This window comes from Coptis chinensis, chromosome 7, assembly GCF_015680905.1.
Source record: "Coptis chinensis isolate HL-2020 chromosome 7, ASM1568090v1, whole genome shotgun sequence".
Classification (NCBI taxonomy): Eukaryota; Viridiplantae; Streptophyta; class Magnoliopsida; order Ranunculales; family Ranunculaceae; genus Coptis; species Coptis chinensis.
Window position 1 is genome coordinate 49,132,572 of NC_141462.1, and position 12,934 is coordinate 49,145,505.

The 12,934-nt window shown below is 36.9% G+C and overlaps 1 pseudogene across 1 annotated transcript; it reads left to right on the plus strand.

The window, feature by feature from the left end:
- Nucleotides 1-3,243: 3,243 nt before the first annotated feature.
- On the plus strand, nt 3,244-6,481 carry LOC147487796 (cyclic nucleotide-gated ion channel 1-like; annotated as a pseudogene). The gene is made up of 4 exons (XR_015202800.1): nt 3,244-3,303; nt 4,113-4,396; nt 4,820-4,930; nt 5,593-6,481. The product of XR_015202800.1 is annotated as a cyclic nucleotide-gated ion channel 1-like (transcript).
- Nucleotides 6,482-12,934: the final 6,453 nt, after the last annotated feature.

A 12,934-nucleotide genomic window follows, 5' to 3' on the forward strand; every position in this document is an offset into this window, starting at 1 on the left:
TCTTCAGTTATTATTTCGGTATCTAGTTCGATATCCAGTGTATGGATTACTGGTGGGGTAACTATAGACATAGTTACTTTGTTATCAACCACTCTGCCAGAACGGAGAGTGGTGATGGAATTTATCTCACCTACGTTTGCATTTTCGTTACTAGTATTACCGTTTACCTCAAAGGCTGTGTTTGGTGTTTTAGGATTAGGTATCGCTTGTCCTGGAAATACACCTTTGGGTTATACTTTCTCTTGAGCTAATTGTTGTAAGGAAAGTTAGATAGCTTGTAAAATCCTGCTACTGGTTGTGTGATAGGAACTATGTCAAGTTGATTATTAATGGGTGGATTTTGGTAGTTATTATTTACCGGAACGGTACCTCTATTAGTATTATAATTATTATTGTTATAATTATTATAATTACCCTGACCTTATTCTTGTCGTGGTTGACCTTGGTTATTATAATTATAATTACCTTGACCTTGTCCTTGCCTTGGTGGACCTTGGTTGTAATTGTTTGTTGGCCTAACATTTGGGTTAAACAACCTTGGAGGTTGTTGATTATTTTGCCAACCGAAGTTTGGATTTTGTCGCCAAGCTGCGTTAGGTTCGCTATTAATGGAACAAACAATATCTTGTTGTGATTGTTGTTGTTCATAGGCGAAAGGACAATAGGAGTTGGGATGCTCTGGACTCAAACAGAAATTACATGGATTGGAGTTGACATTCATGATGGGGATAGGCATTTGTTGAACAGAAATAGCATCTACCTTTTTAGTTAGAGATTCGATTAAATTTTTAAGTTCAGGATCGTGTTTCATCTCAAACATACCGGCGGCCTTTACTGTTGTAGAAGAACTAGCGTTGCGGGAGATATCGTCACTACCCCCACTGGGTCTGATAGAACGATGCAAGATTTAGGGCTATCGTTTAAGGCTTTGTAAAAGTTAGAGAGAGGAGATTCTCTTTCTTTAGCCATTACTTCAGGTGGTGTGTGTGGTATATTAGCTAGAGATGTAGTGAGTGGTATACTAGAAAGGTGTGTTTGTTGACGTTGTCGGTTGATTACGTTAGGCGTTTTTCTTCGGCCTGACCTTAATCTCATGCAAGACTAAGCCAATCTTAACGAAACATAACAACACTCCAAACAATCCTGATATGCTAGTATGAACCTCTAACAGGAGATGCAAGGTGTAGAAGAAAAGAGTACCTGAATGCCTCCTTGCTTCGCTTATGAATAACGTCTTGTTTACGCGTGGTTAGTGTGTATAACAAGTTAAAACACTGTAAACTATGAAGAAATGGAAATTTGAAACAAACCTGTGGAAATCAGGCAGATTCAACAGAGGGCGCAGGTCGTGCTTAGAATAGGCCTAGGTAAGGGACAGGTAGCGCTCAGGTTCAAGCTGGAGTTCCTAGCATTTGGGCGCAAGTCGCGCTCAAATTTAGCCTTGGTAAGGCGGTCGGTCGCCGGGGGTAAAATTCAAGGTCCAGCGCTTTTAGCTGGCGCTTCGTGTTTTTGCTTGGTAGGGCGGTCGTCGCTTCAGCCAAAAAGTGGAGTTCCAAGCGCTTGGGCACGGGTGGCGCTCCAATTTAGCTTGAGCAGGGGGCGGGTCGTGCTCCATGTAATTCCTCGAGGAAAATTTTTCAGTGCTGAAACGGACAACCACAGTGAGAATCAAACAAGGGTGGGTGGGTTATGGGACTTTGGAAAACTATCAATTCTAAAGAAAACAATACTAAAGGGAACTAAGATGGCAGCGACGCCATTTGATAAGACGATACAATTGATATAATTTTACTAATCAATAAAGCGATGAAACTCTAAATGCAAGTAAAACTAAAACGGAACTATACTCGTGATTATCAAAGATTTATACTCTCGATACTATTGAAGTAGAGTTGGAATAGAAGATTAGTTCCACTTCTAGTTCTTTAGCATTCAAGTTTTCTATAATTGCAAATCTATCCAAAGTCTAACGAAAGTTTTACGAAGGAAATTCTAAGAACAAGATACTAACTATAATGATTCATTTACGAAATACTACGAGGATACTAAGGTTTGAATCTAGAATAAGAATTAGGGGGGAATTGAATCCACCTTGAATCCAACTTAATAAACTAGCATAGATTGTTGTAATCCAATTCTTACATTCTTACGGTAAGAATTCGTCGTTCTAATCCCTAATTATACATGGCATCTCTACCAATTCATAACTAGCATGTGAAGACGTCCACCCATTCTCATGGCGAATCAATGACCTTCTAGAGTGGAATAGACTCTTACAACGATTCTACACTACACAATCAAGTTTTCATCAAGGTTTCATCAAACCCCTCTAATGGAGGTTTAGCCTTGATTCATCAAACTATCATTTCTATATGAATTAACACTAGACATCATAAAAAGATTGGAACTTTGCTTATTTAAACTCAAATGGAAACTACTCATGCAATAATTGATTTAAACAAATAATGACAAATAAGTAAATCTAAGAGTTTAAACTAATAATTAATGGAAAATGAAATTAGATTATCAAGAACTAAATACTTTATTGATCTAACAACTAAATAACAATCATTCAATACTAAAATTAAAACAAGAATAACAACTAATTAATTAATTGAAAAACTAGATCTAGAATTAAGCTTTAATGGCTACTCTAATGGCTACTTTCTATCCTAAGCTAATTGATACTTAAGAGCTAAGTCTTGTGTGTGGAAATGGAGGATACCAGATCCACATTTTCGTGCATGGGCTGAGGGTCCATGTTTTAGGCCGGAAAATCGAGCCCAAAGCCCAATTTCTTCAGTCCACAGAGCCCTTTTCAGCTGGCTTTTACTTCAACAGGCTTTTCGTCCACTTTTGCTCCTCTTATTGGGTCAAGGTTTGGACCAATGTAAAGCTCTTTCCGAGACGGTCATTTTAACATAAGGTATGCCCAATTCCGAGGCCTGAGTCCAAAGATACAATCTTCGGAAGTTCTGCTGACTTTTGTGTGCTGTTTCTGCCCGTCTTGGCCTTTAATCACAGAACTTCTTAGCAACCAACCCTTGCTCCTTTATATTGCCAAAGTGGCATATTTCTGCACATAATTGACTTTAATGCCTGAAATACATAAAAACACGTAATTAGCATTAACTCTTATTTATTACTCACATAATTGGTCTAAAAGTATTATTGTTAAGGGGTTAAAACTACAGTTTTGAACTCTTATCATTGGATACTTAGGATATTTTCAGATTTTAATTGATGAAACTGATCAAGAAAAGACCACTTTCACTTGACCTTTCAGAACCTATGCTTATGCACGTATGCCCTTCGGTCTCTGCAATGCACCTGCGACATTTCAACGCTGCATGTTACACATTTTCAGTGATATAGTGGAGAGATTCATGGAATTTTTTATGGATAATTTTTCTCTCTATGGGGATTCCTTCGATGATTGTCTATCTACCCTTTCTAAAGTATTGGCGCGTTGTCAGGAAAAGAATCTAGTCCTCAATTGGGAGAAATATCACTTCATGGTAAAAAATTAAGGGAATAGTGTTGGGTCATATAGTGTCTAAAAATGGTATAGAGGTTGATAAAGCTAAAATAGATAAATTTTTTACTCTACCTAATCCGCGGAACATCTGTAATATACGAGCCTTTTTAGGCCATACTAGATTTTATAAAAAATTCATTCAAAATTTCTTAAAAACTGCTAAACCTTTAACCAATCTTCTTATAAAAGATACACCCTTTGAGTTTAATTCAAACTCCATACAGGCTTTTGAAATTTTGAAAGCTGCCTTAATAACTACTCCTATAATTCAACCTCCTGATTGGTCGAAACCTTTAGAGCTCATGTGTGACGCTAGTGACTATATAGTCACTAGCAAAAACTCCATGCCATTAAAGTTATATATAGAAACTTTTATATTCTGTAAACTTTGATTATTCATCAGTTGAAAGGGAAAATATTTGAACATTGTTTGTTGTACCTTGTGCTTTGCTAGACAACCATGTTTGCGTATGTCCATTAGAATAAGATTACAACAAGATAAAAGATTCCTTATTTTCTTTCTTTATATGCTCGTAGCTTCTACGACTGATTGTCTGACTGTCTACCTTTCTAGATATTTGGAGCGCTATGGTACCTCTTTTCAATCCAAAGAAAAGATACGTGCTGGCGACGTGCTTGTTTTAATAAGAGTGGCTGCCATACTAGCACTTGGTATTGTGGGGAAAGCAATACTATAGGAGGCAATTCATTTCTTAATATTTCTTGCCCTTTGGTCCCGGATGATCCACCCTTTAATTTTGGAGTGTACCTTGATGCTCTTCAGTCTGGTGTGGTGGAATCCAGAGATTTTCCATAGAAATTGTTTTACTGCTTTTGGTGGGGCCTGCGAAGTTTGAGGTTTGTGCAATGATGTACTTCCCATTTTTTAAACGATCTATTATGGATTAATTTCCTCTATGCAAGTGCAAAGATGTTTGCAGAATTTTTCTTTCTTTCCAGTTAAGTGTTTCACATTATCAGATTACTGAAAGCGTGAAAGTAATTGGATTGTGAGATTTGTACACTACTTATATGATCTGCACTTCCATGCCATTCGTAGACCATCTTTTGCATTCATGCATGTTACACAAGCATGGGGTGTATCTCTGCTCTTTAAATTCATTTAGGGGACTGCATAAGCGAAAGTGTTATGCATGGACCTAGGATTACTACATTTAATGTATATGCTACAGATGATGTAGAATCAAGATGCTGTAGGCTGTCAATTATGATGACTTTGAACTGTTGGAAATAAAGTACGGCTACATGTATGGTTTGCAGCTCTCTTGGTCAAAACCTGCAACAAGTACTTATATTGGGGAAATCGCCTTTGCAGTTTCTATCTCCATTTCTGGCTTGGTTTTATTTGCACTTCTTATCGGCAATATGCAGGTTATTCTAAGCCCATATCCTCTAGCTCCTTGCCATTATTTGCAAGTTTTTGTGTTTATACCATGTACCAATATTCGTGTTTACACCCTTTACCAAAATTTACTCCTCTTCGAATAATGGATTTTGTTTCTTGGATATTTCTTGTAGTTTGTATAAATGGTGGAACTACCATGATGGTTTAATCGATGGTCTTTAACCTTGTTACGAGTAGATTAGAATAATTGCTTGGACCATTTTAAGATTTGAAAAAAAAAAAAAAAAAAAAAAAGGCAAACCTGAGACAGTGTTTGTCATAAATGTATTTAAGAACTATTCTTTGATATAATAAAGATCGATGTTCATTATATGGTTTGGTTGGCTTGATCATTTTAATATTTTAAAAACATTGTTTTTTTCTCTTTTGTTTATTAATATAGAATTTGTATTTCTGAATTCCCCCCTCTTTTTTCAAAGTTATTTATGTAAATGTATCTATCTGTAGGTCTCACGGTCTCACTAGACTTAATACTACCATTATAAAAGTCATAGTTGTAACAAATGGGGTTATTGATAGAGATTTAGCTAAAATAACAAAAAAAAGGTGTACGACCTTTTAATAATTATAGTACTTCCATTTTTGGTCCATACTGTATAGTGATCTGAATGTTGTCCTTTTGTTATAGACGTATCTGCAATCCAACACTGTTAGACTAGAAGAGATGAGAGTGAAACGGCGAGATGCAGAACAGTGGATGTCACACCGTCTACTCCCTGAGAACCTGAGAGAACGGATGAGGCGGTATGAACAATACAAATGGCAAGAAACAAGGGGGGTGGACGAATAGTTTCTGGTTAAAAAAAAAGGTGTACGAAAGCTATATTGTCCGTGAAAAAGACCCAGTTGATGAGATGCTCTTCATCATGCGTGGCAAGCTACTGATTGTGACCACAAATGGTGGTAGAACTGGCTTTTTAAATTCTGAATATCTCAAAGTTGGCGACTTCTGTGGAGAAGAGCTGCTCACATGGGCCCTTGACCCCCACTCTTCCTCCAACCTTCCGATTTAGACCAGAACAGTACGGGCTATAACAGAGGTTGAAGGTTTTGCTCTCATGACCGATGACTTGAAGTTCGTGGGCTCTCGGGTTTGAAGACTTCACGCCAGCGTACCGCGCACACTTTTAGGTTCTACTCGCAGCAATGGAGGACATGGGCAGCTTGTTTCATTCAAGCAGCTTGGCGCCGACACTGCAAGAAGAAGCTGGAAGAGTCTCTGCGTGAGGTCAGGGCCGGCTCAACCCCCTAGCAAAATAGGCAGCTGCTTAGGGCCCCGCAGCCCAAGGGGCCCCAACATAATTCAGCCCAATGCTTTCTTTTCAGTCTACAATCATTTTTTTGGCCCTTATTTAAGGGTTAGATAACGTACATTGGAATCTATAAAATAACGTTAGATAACCATTTGTTTCCCTCGCCTTCTCCAACGTTTCTCTCGCATTTTCTGACCAAAAAAATTCCTCGCATCCATTGGCATTTGAACTTTGCCTAGGGCCCCTGATTGTCTTGAGCCGCCCCTGCGTGAGGTTGGTAAAATCAGGCTCTGCTCGCTTCTAAAGCAACATTTGAGGTAATCTCTCCTAAAACCTAGCTATATATATATATATACCTACACACCTGACCTGTAGATAATTTATAGTTGATTATGTTAAATAGATGTTTCAAGCCCTTGGAGTTCTGTGAAGTTCTGTGAAGTTTTGATTTTTGACATACATCTGACAGTCTCTTAAACTCGGTTTCTTATTCTCAAAGTGTGACTTGTTATGTTGTAGCCAAATACCCACAATACCAGTCACATAACTTGAAGTCCAAAGGTGTTAAAGTTTGGGACTCCATCCTTTTACAGCTCGCATTGCTTCCTTGAAATTAAGTTTGGGTGGACCGTGTTTAGGTGTGGTTAGGTTGAGATTTGTGTTTAGGTGAACTGTGATTTGGTTGAGATCTGTGTTTAGGTTGTTCGTATTGATAGCGTAACTAGTGGGGGTGCTTGTGATTGTTGATTCACTCGATTGGATTTATTGATTTTTAGTTCTTACATGGTGATTGATTTGCCTTTCTTGAACTAGGTTTAATGCTTAGGGGATTGGATTGACCACCACCTATCTAAAATTCATATAACTTATTATAAGTTAAGTTTGTGAGTTGTGAATACTGATTACCCATTTTGTGATCTTAGACATTTCAATCCAGTTATATGGTATTGTTTTCTATAGGTGCTGCTTCATTTTTCCATATCCATGTACATATCTCTGACTGCATGTTGAAGTATAGTTGATCAATATACCTTAACTAAATGTTGTCATATTTTGTTTGCAGGTTCGAAGTCGTGCGAGTTGGAAGAAACGATTTGTTTGGGTTTGTTTGGGATTACTTGTTTGGGCAGAAGCATTTTGGGTAGGATTTTAGCAAAAAATAAAAATAAAAATACTATGTGATAGATGTTGGATGTTAAAACAATTTTTTTTTCATGTTTTGTGGTTTATAAGACTATTGTATATGTAACGAATCATATTACGATTTTAAAAATGGAGTGGGTTATCATATATAAATGATTTTTGGGTTTGTTGTTTGTTAAATTTAATGTGGTTTAATTGATGTTATTTATATGTTTCTTTTAGGTTTTGTGATTGAAAAAACATGTACATTGGATGTGAATAAGTGATTGAAAGTAGGGAAAAAAAAAAAAAAAAAAAAAAAAAAAAAAAACAAGAAGCAACGGTTTGTCAGAGCGTTGCTAAAAAGATACTAACAACAACGAAACAAAACGTCCCTATAGATCCATAACCTGCGACATATTAAAAAATGTCGCCAAAGGTTGATCTCTCGCGACAGTAAATAATGTCGCAATATGAATTTTAGAACCAAAAGTTTGGTGTTGTTATGAAACAAAACGTCGGTAGTGTTATCACACAACGACGTTTATAAATTGTCGCCAAAAGTCTATTTTCAGTGACGTTAAATAATGTCGCAATAGAAATTTAAGTAATGAAAATTTTGAGATATTTGCCACGAAATAAATCGTCGGTGGTGGAAACTATTACCAACGCGCGTTTTCCTAGATCATCGCTACAAATTACTTTTTGTGACGTTTATAGCAATCAAACGAGAAATGCATATACCGATGTTTTTTTGGACACTACCAACATTATAAAACGTTGCTGATTGTTTTTATTTGCCGATGATTTTATTTCGTTCTTTTAGACTGATAAAATGTAAAATTGATAGTTTACCTACGAAATGAACGATGAACTCAAAACGTAAGTAAACTAAAACTATTTTACGTGTCTATATTTATCAAAGATTCTACTCTCAATTCTATCGAAATAGAGTAGAGTAACAAATTCGTTCCACTCCTAGTGCTCTAGCATGGAGTGTTTTCTAATCTAATTAATCAGTCTTAAGTCTAATGAGAGCTTTACGAAGGGTGTTATACTACGATACAATATGAAATTAATTATTTGAATTTAAACTACGAATGAAATGGAAATATGATTGTTTTTGAATCTAGATAAAGGATTAAAGGGGAATTGAATCCACCTCGAATCCAACTTAATAACCTAGCATAGATTCTTGTATCTCGATTCTTACGTTCTTACGGCAAGAAATTCGAGTTCTAATCCCTAGTGTTCATGGCATTTCTACCGAATACTAACTAGCATGTGAGGTCGTCCACCCATTCTCATGGCGAATCACGACCTTCTAGATTGGAATAGATTCTACAATGCTTCTACACTATACCACTAAGTTTTCATCAAGGCTTCACCAACCCCTCTAATGGAGGTTTTAGCCTTGAGTCATCAAACCATCATTTCCCATTGAATTATAACTACACATCATATTAAAATTCTAACTTAACTAAATTAACTAACAATGTTTCAATCTACTTAAACTACGAAATGATAATCAACAAGAATTAAAACTAGATCTATAAATTGAGACGACAAAAATCGAAATTGACAAAATAACTATTTTATTTATCTAATCAATCAAGAACAATGATTCAAAGACTTAATCTAAAACAAGAATTGAAAATGGAACTAAAACTTAATTAAAATACTGGAAACTAGATCTAGAATTATCTATATTGTTTTAGGTCTAACTAGCTACCATTAACAAAGAGCTAAACTTTGGTTTTTATACTTTCAGATCCAAAAATCGTGCATGGGCTTGGAGCCATGTTTTGGGCCAGAGAATCAGGCCCAAAACCCAATTCTTTCAGTCCAAAAAGGCCTATTCAACTGCAATTGGCTTCAACAGACTTTTCGTCCACTTCTCCTCCTCTTATTGGGTCAAGGCTTAGACCATTGGAAAGCTCTTTCCGAGCCGGTCGTTTTGACATAAGGTAGGCCCAATTCCGAGGTCTGAGTCCAAAGATACGGCCTTCGGAATTCTACTGACTTTGAGTGTCAAGTTTTACTTTGTCGACTTTTCAGCTTTTGACCGGCTTTTTAGAAAGGCTTTGTCTTCTTGAATCTTGGCCTTTAATCACGTAACTCCTTAGCAACCGACCTTTGCTCCTTTATCTCGCTAAAGTGGCACATTTCTGCACAAATGGACTTTTACCTGAAATGCATAAAAACACGTAATCAGTATTAACTCTTAATTATTACTCACATAATTAGTCTAAAAGTATGACTATTACAGGGTTAAAACTACAGTTTTGGGCTCTTATCAAACAACCCCCAAACAGCATTTTGCTTGTCCTCAAGCAAAGATGAGAAATTAGAATAAATGACCAAAAATGGAGTTCTATCTACTCTCGTTTCGCTGAGTGCGATTGCATTGACCATATGCAACAAGGCCTTAAACCACTAGGAATTCCCTAGTGGACGAGTTATAGCCTCGTGAGAGTTTTCCAGTGAAGGTACTCACAAACTTCATATATACTACAACGACTAAGAAATAAAACTATTGTTTCCTCATTCATGTCTCAACTATCTATACATCTTACTAGCAATTGAATAAGAATAACCAAGTCAAAAACCTAAACTAATATATGCATAATAATCAATCATCTATGATACAAATATATATACTATGAGTAATACTATGAAATGCCTAGCGGTTCGTTTCTGAAAACTTCGAATAGCGTCCTTAAGTAGGTCCTCACATAAATGTCAAGACAAAACCACTCGATTTTTCCGCTCAAGTTTTTTACTCTCCGATTAGTAAGCGGTGGGCACACTTTTTTACCTTACAATCTCAATAACAACAAGGAAGCCGGTCGATCAAAACACATCTGCCACTTACTATCACACTAACCTAGTCCTAATTGAGCTAGAGGTGGTCTTTATTAGGTGTTGTGGGGATTAGGAGATGGTTTAAGAATGAAGGAAATGGATATTCAAAAGGACAAGTCCGAGATAATAGAGTATTTATATTATGTAACTTAGAGAAAACCTTGTTATTTTCTTTTGCTTCTATACTTTGTTTCCATCCTTAGCCATATTTTTCTTTTTCTTTTCTTTCGCTTTTGACTCCCTTTTATTCTATTTTTGGAGTTTTTATTTATTTCTATTTTTTTTTCTTTTCCTTGGATGGAAACTTATTTTCTTTTTCTGAAGCAACTAACTAATTTTTGTTTACACAAGTTTTTCTCTTCTTATTTCTTCACTCATTCTACTCTCAGACTTATTCTAGATTGGGTAAGTTGATTTTTTTTATTTTGTTCTATTTTTGTAACAGGGTAAAGGATTTGTGGGTTATGAAAGGCTAAAGAAAGACTCAGAGGGGCGACTAACGGAAAATAATTCATAGGTTTGAATTTCTAGCTATATCGATCCAAAGAGGGCCTAAATTCTCGCTTAGGATATGGCATAGTGATCGAGCAAGTGGACGTGTGATTTCTCTATCCGGATTTTACTTCTCCCTTGTGTCATTTCTCAAATGTTTCGCTTATATAAGGCTTTAGGCTATATTCTCACAGGATTTGTAGAATAAGTACTCTAGCCTAGATTTCAGAAACTTACTACTAACAATCATAGATACTCATGTAATATATTTATAGATAGATGCAAAGATTATTACCTACATATTAACCTAAGTTCCTAACAATTATTCTGATGCAAAAGCTACGTGAGACTTCTAAATTGTTAAGAGCATAGAGAAAGAAAACAATACCAATATTCCTAAGTGTATAGCATAAACTTATTTATTTATATTTTTGAAATTTTTGAAACTCTAACTAGAAAACAAATGCATATTATACATATCTATATCCTAACAAATGCCTTAATTACACGTGTTTCTATGCCCCCAAACAAGAAGCATGCTTTGTCCTCAAAGTATTGTAAATAAAGAGGGTAGGAAAAATACCATTGAAACGTGTGAAATTCGGGAACATCTACAAAACAAAGTTAGAACGCATTACTAATAATAAAACCGACGCGAACCCTATAAGAGTTCCACCCATTATGGGGTTAACATAATTAAATATGCTTGGGACATAAGCGCATAAATAACAAAACTAAAAACTTACCTTATCTCCCCGCTTTAAACGTCCTCCTCCTCAAGAAAGAGATGAGGTTCCTTCGATCATCCTGCCAAATCCATTATAACTTGCCAAACTTGCCGCCATTTATCATCTACTAATGCTAACCTGTTAAGTGTTATTATGTCGATGGGATGTAATGGGGGAGACCAATTGAGCTGCCATCCCGGCCAAGTCATTATTCGCGAATGAGCGAACCACCCAATTGGTGGGTCTCATGACTTCAACCCTTTTCTAATCTGTGAATTGTGCACGAGAATACGGTAAACAACTACGCATGATCGGCTTACCAACACAGGCATAAGAAGATAGTTACCTCATGGTTTGGGCTCTCTTAAGACTAGCGACTAAAACTTCGGGAATGTCATATTGGCGTCGCCCCCGCCTAAAGCGAGGAAAATGTCACCAGCAGATCTTGTTTGCGTAAAATGAACCGCCATTCCTCCAAAATATTTATCGGGATGAATAACATGGTGGTGCCTACGTTTAGGAAAGGCTACCAAGGGCAATGCTATATCGCCCCGGTCCATTACTCGAATACCCTCCCCATAATACTCATGGAAATATGTATAATCATAAAGATATGCATTATCGGTCATATATGCCCATGTGTGAACAGGATCGGTATTGGTAATCCACGAAACTAAAGCGCCACATTTTTATTGAATTGATGCGTCGTGTCATCGACTCTGACGGAGAATTCTTGTTCTCCATCCCGATTACAATAGAATTTAACGTGGTCGTAGAAATAAGCAGTAAGCTGTGGTGAATATGAATCGTCATCACTTACCAGTAGATGACGCCATCCTAACTGCAGGATCCTGTGTTGGAACCAATGTCCATAGGTCTCGGTTCCCAACACGCCTTCGAAAAGACTGTTCGTATGACTATAGGAGATGTCATCTCAACGACTCTTTGAACAATTCCAAAAAAATCCTGGAATGACCCTCTGAAAATTGGAATTTTCCGCGTTCACGATAAAAATTCTCAGAAAGAAAGGCGGTAGCGGTCGGCGCTCGTGGGTTTTTGCAATTATAGTGTTTGGGATCGAAGTCGCTCAAGGGCGGCGGGTTAGCCCTGGTCGAGCAAAATTTCGGAAGTGTAAAAATGGCGGTGCGCTCGACAAAGCAGCGCCGCTTCGTAAGAATCTTGAAACAGAAATTTAGAGGAAAAAGAAGGAAAAGCATGGAGTGAAAGGTGCGGGATGATGGTGGGGTGTATTGTGGTTTGTTAGTGTAGAATGAAATGAGTTTAAATAGGTTCTGAGCTTCCAAAACGAATCGGCAAGTTCCCAAATTGTTTTAAAGCAATTTCCGGAAATAGAAAAATTCCAAACCCGAAAAATGGAAACAAACCATTTTAGGTGATTTTCTAAAAATCCGGTATCTTTCATCTGGATTTAGAATAGTAACTTCTAAACTCCCCTAGATTTCATGCTACCACCACACAAATCATAGATATGCCGATATCGGCCAAATTA